General features: G+C 37.5%; 1 non-coding gene across 1 annotated transcript; it reads left to right on the top strand.

Annotated features, from left to right (window-relative positions):
* The first annotated feature begins 4,916 nt into the window (after positions 1 to 4,916).
* On the top strand, positions 4,917 to 4,998 carry trnal-aag. The gene has a single exon. It is a non-coding gene; the product is annotated as a tRNA-Leu (tRNA).
* Positions 4,999 to 6,558: the final 1,560 nt, after the last annotated feature.

The following is a 6,558-nucleotide window of genomic DNA, read 5'->3' as shown; positions in this document are numbered from 1 at the left end:
TGTGCAGTGCTGTTTGCTGCTCACTCAAAAAGTAAGAAATTGCAGTACACTCAAAAAGCAAATCAGTATGCATATACTGCATGAATGTGCTTAGCAAATTCCATGACAATCTGCCAGTTAGCTTATGAGATATATTGTGTGCAAAGTTGACATTTTGACCTATGGGTGGTGCCTAAGGAACGTTCACAGTGTAAAGTGTAAAAATCATCCTCTTGGGCTCATGAATATTTACTGAAACTGCATGCTATCCAGCCTTTAGTTTTCACGATACAGTGCCTTGTTGGTAAAGGTCACATTTTGTGGAAAATCCATATGATATATGTACAGTAGATTGTCAAATGAGGCTAACAGTGTCCACTGGAACCCAGGCTAGCTGAATAGAGTTTTTTAAGTGGGGTTGATGCAGACTTGGTTAATGCTGCTTCACCACCAGATATTAAAGCTGTAAGGTTTTCCACATATATGGAAGTACCACTGCAGAAGACAGATACCACCAGACATGTTCATCCCATGTAGCCATCCTGTACAACCATTTCCTCTCAGTAGAACAGCCATGTTGGGTGGATATCCATTCTATGTATTGTAATTCTGTTCTGCAGGGCTGCTGCATTGAGAGAGAGGCCTCATCCTCATCCTCCATTCTCCTCTGCTCCTTTCCACGCTGCATCTGTTGATTCTCTCTTTCATCCTCCTCTCCTCTCCTCTTACTCCCTCCTTTCTCATCTTTCTCCTCTGTCCTCTTCATCTATCTATCTATCTATCTATTCATCCATCTATCTATCTATCTATGGTCTGCAATAGAACACCACACACAGCATTGCTGAGGTGGAGAGAAGCGTATGTGTGTGTGGCGGTGGGAGGGGGCAGCTTGAATTTTATTATCCAGTCCTTCGAGCACACACACACACACACACACACACACACACACACCAGAGAGAATGTACAGAAAGTCTTAAATACTTACATGTAAGACAAAGTCATATCTCAACTGCAAAAATAGACTTCTTACAATGGGATCAGGCCTCTGTATTAACTCTCAGAGCCTCGTCGCGCCCCCTACTGACACATGAAATAAATAGTTTTTCTGCCGACAGCCGAGAGACAGATTCCCTGAAGACAAAAGACTGTAGGCGGGGTTTAGAGTAGAGACTGGGCCATCTGTGTGCTGGGGAGGGTTGCTGCTGCTGCTGCTGCATGCTGCTGCTGCTGTGTGTGTGTGTGTGTGTGTGTGTGTGTGTGTGTGTGTGTGTGTGTGTGTGTGTGTGTGTGTGTGTGTGTGTGTGTGTGTGTATGTGTGTGTGTGAGAGAGAGAACCCCCTTTGCAAGGCCTTTATTTGCATTATGAAAAAGTGGCTTGTGAGGGTGGCCATCATATCCCACCACCAAGAGCTCAAGTGACCAAGTCATAGTCAGTGATCTATTGAGGAATATAGCATTATCTATACACCACAAAATGTCATATTTCATGTATTATATGGGATATGCATGAAGAAATATATACTTTTTTGTTTGCCAAAAGACCAGACAAAGAAATGCACAGTCTGTTATTAAGTGATGTTATTTATATGTGAGGTTACTTAGACCCTAGAGAGGCCAAACTCCCTGTTAGAACCACAAACTGTTAGAAAACTCCAGACATGCAGATTGACTTGTTGGGAATTTTCGGAAGGTTACTGTTATAACTGCATGTCAACACCAATCACACATATAGAGCAAATGAAAATCCACTGTATTTAATCCTGTTTTACGTCATTGTATGTAGTGTAGCAGACTTCAAAAAATGAATCACAAAAAAGGTTTGGACTGAGTGATTTCACCCTCCATGTCGCCACCTAGTGGCCAATGTGATAAACTGCTTCTTAGATACAAATATCTACCAGGAGCTGATTTGACCCTTAATTTATTTTAAATATAATTTTCCTGTGATATCAATGAGCCAGAAGATGTATACTAATTTAGATATTGCTTTACATTTTTTGTAAAATTCTTTATTCATGTAAAAACAGTTGTGCAGCGTACACGATAATCTAAAAGCTGTTTTAAGATTGTTCTCTCTGCCTGAGATATGTTATGATGATTGTTAAATTGTTCTATTATTCATGCATTTCTACATTTTTATTAAATCGTAATATCCCCCATGCAAACAAACACTTTATATTAGAAAATGTAAACTGCACTTCAGGCCTCCATATTCCCATAAACTACTGAGGACATATGTGTCCTGTGAGTTAGAGTATGGAGGGCAACTGATATATATTATGACATATCTGTTCTTTTTTTAATCATGATGACTTGGGCCACTTTGTCTCAAAATATACATTCGGGTGTTAAAGAGAACACAAATCCGTACTTGCAGACATTGACATACATATGTAAATTCAAGATTAATAGAGATAAATATGCCTACATTTAAAAAAACGTAATAAAACTGTAAAATGAACTATGTCCTACTATCCAAGCATCTTCACAGTTTTAACATGTGTGTGGTGACTGGTGGTAGGCTACATGTGCTTTACAAAGAGTAGATGTTAAGGAGGGTTCAGTTTTAGAGGTTGATTGCCATCGTCATGAGGCATTGGTCAGAATGCATGAGTGAGCCACAGAGAAGTTCAATCCATTCAATGAAGATTTATTTAACAAAAGGTGGTGAGGTAAATGATAATGGATAACATAACAGAACAGACACATGGGTTGGAGAATCTGGGAAGAAACAAATAGAAATTAGAACGTAAGTCAATATTCTCACATGTTCATCATAAAGTAACTAGATAAATAAGGCTGTCATTCAAATATCAGACATGTTATCAAGAAATAAAGTGCAAAGTAAAACTCATCTACAAAAGCCAATCAGTTGTGAAGACAGGGGAGGAAAGGAAGTGAGGTAAGTGTAGAAAGCAAGTGTCAAAATAAGATAAAAAAAAAAATAGGGATCTTTAGTACAGTAGAGCATCTAAAAGAAATGATATTGAAATAAGATTATATTGAAATATGATAAATATCTGACAGCTAGCAGTCTGTAATGGGTTCCAGCAGCTCATTGAGCTTGTTGTAATCAAATCATTTTAATTATTTTAACAAAATGTTTCCGAAATGTCAGAGGCATCGACTTCCATAGATCCTCCCTGCTAGGCCAAAATATGAATTTCATACGTGACATGTATTACTGTTAAAAACGTCTTGGACACAGTTGATTGTGAAACATTAAACCTGTATGCCAAGTCCTGCTCAGGAAAGATGTGTCTTAATTTCATCAAGACTAATATGAATTTCTGAAATCTTGTCATCACACTCTTTGAGCTCTCTGGTATAGCATCTTGGATGAATGTAAATAAAACCATCAAGGTTGTGAACGTTGGAAGACCTGTGTAGTAGTTCACTTTTTTATCATCCCTAAATGAGTCCACTGTTATTTTAGTATGGTCACACTTTTCTTTTAAATGCATGTTTTCAGGTCTTAGACTGGCATGAAGCATCTGTCTCCTCACTGTCTTGGACCTCTGTAGTGCTGAGGGGTTGCTGGTACTGCTCTGATGGAGTCTGTGCTGCTAACTCGAGAAGGGCCTCTGCTGCACTGCTCTCGCCTTGACTAGTTGGGGCTCTTCTAGACCTTGCTCGCTGGTTTCTCTTCAGGGAGTTTCTGGTCCTGCTGTATCTAGGCTTTCTAGGGCTGGGAGTGTCAGGCCCCAGCTTGACACAGGGGGCCCAGTCAGGGTGTGTTTTATCATGAAGGAACGCAGGTTTGCCTGGGGAGGGGAGTCACAGTGCGTCTGAGTTAAGATAGCCTACATGATGACCAAAACTTTACAGTTTTAAACTGTAAAGTTTGTTAAACACAAACTGTGTTATTTAATGTTCATAAAAGTCAAGCCTAGCCTACCTGTAGACCAGTGATTCGCAACAGTTTTTAGATCAAGGACCCTAATTTAGTCCACATTAGTCATAGATCCCCATTTAATGAGATTTTGTCTCACTGATCCAAATTTTAAATGTTTTTTTTGATTGTCAGAAATTTCATCCTGAATTCCATGACTAAGAGATGACTGAGACCAGAAACCAGAAGCAAAGTCATTCTTATTCCTTTTCTAATTATGTTAATATTTAGTAAAGGAAATAATTGGTGATATTTCACAATTCATCATATTGGTGGGGTGTGGGACATCTTGGAACCCTTGGACCCAAGGTTGAAAACCACTGACAAGTCTAACGGCAGGCTAACTGTAACATTATCTCCAAATAATGTAACGTTACTAATACACTGATGTTTCACTTCAAATTCTTCTTTTTACTAAACTTGACAGTGACGTCTTTAGATATTCCCTTGGATAAAGTGATCTGAACACACCCTCCTGTTACTGTACTGGAATTCTGTAAAAAACGTAACGCTAATTGCCTCGTTTTGCTATCACTAGACTAGTTGTGACAGCCATAGATTACACAGGTAGTGACCATTTCCTCCTTGAAATCACTCATTAACCTAGACGCTGCCGTGCAGTGATAGCGCTTAACGGACAGTGGCGCTCTATCCATACAATATGGCGGATCGCGTTTGCGTGACGTCATCGAAATACTACTTATAATATGTTAGGCCTACTCTCAACTCCCTGCATTTCTGTTGTCATTATGATGGTTTCATGATAATGTTTAAAAAAAATATTCTGAGAATTCTCTTCATAGAATGTTAAGGCCAAAGGTTATGCTTCAACAACGTGAAGTATGGCGTGCTTCTTGGCCACAGACTGTATGTTCTTGACCCTTTCCATAGATATATGACTCCAGCCCAAAACATCCATGGTCCAGCCCTCTGAGGGTCTGTCGTCACTTTCTAAACAAGGAAACCATATTCGCGCTAAAGTAATGCTGCCTTCAAATGCTGTCGGAATAATGACAATCAGACCAATGGCATATACTTACTACACGGTAGCGTGGCCGAGCGGTCTAAGGCGCTGGATTAAGGCTCCAGTCTCTTCGGGGGCGTGGGTTCGAATCCCACCGCTGCCAGAAAACTTTTCTGTGAAACTGCTGTAGTTTCTACAATAGCAAATATGACAGTTGACATGTCGGTGGGACGTAATGATATCTTGGGTGGCGTGGCAGCTCTCATGTTGTTGCAAGGTGGTTTGGATAATAATGCAATTGCAAACCAGGGGAATTCCAAGGTGGTGTGTTTGTTTTAATGCAACCCTAGGGAAGTCCTCTCAACATAAAGTGGAAATTGTTTTGTTGTTTTTTTGTTTTGAAATTGTTTGACTTGGTGAAATTTTTTTTTTCTTTCTGTTTTTACTGGGCTGTATTGTTTTAAGAAGTGTGAACCATAAGAAATGTGCCACGTGGTTTATAAAATAGTCTAATTAAACTATGACAAAAAAAACAGAGGTTTAGCCTAATCTACTTTCATGAATACTCTGAGCTAGTGGTGGAATGTAAGTACATTTACTTAAGTGTTGTAATTATCGTACAGGTACTCATACTTGAGTATTAAATTAAATACTCAAGTATTAATTAAATAAATCTTAGTGAATAAATTTTCACTAAGATTTAATAAGATTTTATATACAAAATATATAATGACCTCATAAAATATGATGAACTGTTATAGGATAAACTACCCAAAGCTGTGTAAAATAGTTTCAACATATCTAATTTGACAAACTAACACTAAAATGCCTCTTATGAATGCATCACTAACAATAATCAAACCATACAATATAGAACACTCACAGGGGGTCATTCTGCTGCATAATAAAATCTTTTTTTTATACTTTAAGTATGCTACATTTGGCTGATAATATATTATTTTACTTAGTAACATTTTGAATGCAGGACTTGTAATAAAGTGTACATTGTGGTATTGCTATTTTTATTAAGTAAATGATCTGGTACGTCCTCCAAAACTGCTCTCAATTTTGTTTTAGCCAAGGACCCCTCACAAGATAGAGATATGCCCGGGACCCCATCATGTAGGTCCCTAATTTGACGTAGCCAAATTTCTACATTGTTTTTTTTTTTTTATAGTCTTACTTACTTATGTGAAAGAACACAAGAAAATGTATTAGAAAGATATTAGACGCATTAAACTTATTTGCAGATTCTAAGAGTTAGCCTATATGTTTGTAGCCTAATCCATGAACTATTATAGACTAGATTTAAAAATGAAAGTATTTGTAAAACTAGAAGCCTTTTGAAAATAAAAGAAATCTTTATATATATATATATATATATATATATATATATATATATATATATATATATATATATATATATATATATATATATCATGATAATGATTATGAATGAATCAAATCAGAAGTTTTCACGGACCCTCTGGAAGAGTTTCACGGACCCCACTCTAAATCGCTGCTCCAAACAACATTCAGGAAACAGCTTAAACTTGCTTTGTAAAATATAAAATTGAAAAGTACATAACAAATATTACAAATAATGTTAAACGTAAAATAAACAAGGTCTGTGTTTCACAAAAATACTACTTTCCCCATAGTTTTGTAGTAGATATTCATTTAAATTCTTTGAGTCCATTTGCGACTCACCAGGGCTTCAGAA

This window comes from Sander lucioperca, chromosome 9 (assembly GCF_008315115.2).
Source record: "Sander lucioperca isolate FBNREF2018 chromosome 9, SLUC_FBN_1.2, whole genome shotgun sequence".
In the NCBI taxonomy this organism is placed as follows: Eukaryota; Metazoa; Chordata; class Actinopteri; order Perciformes; family Percidae; genus Sander; species Sander lucioperca.
This window is presented reverse-complemented; position numbering and strand designations above follow the sequence as displayed.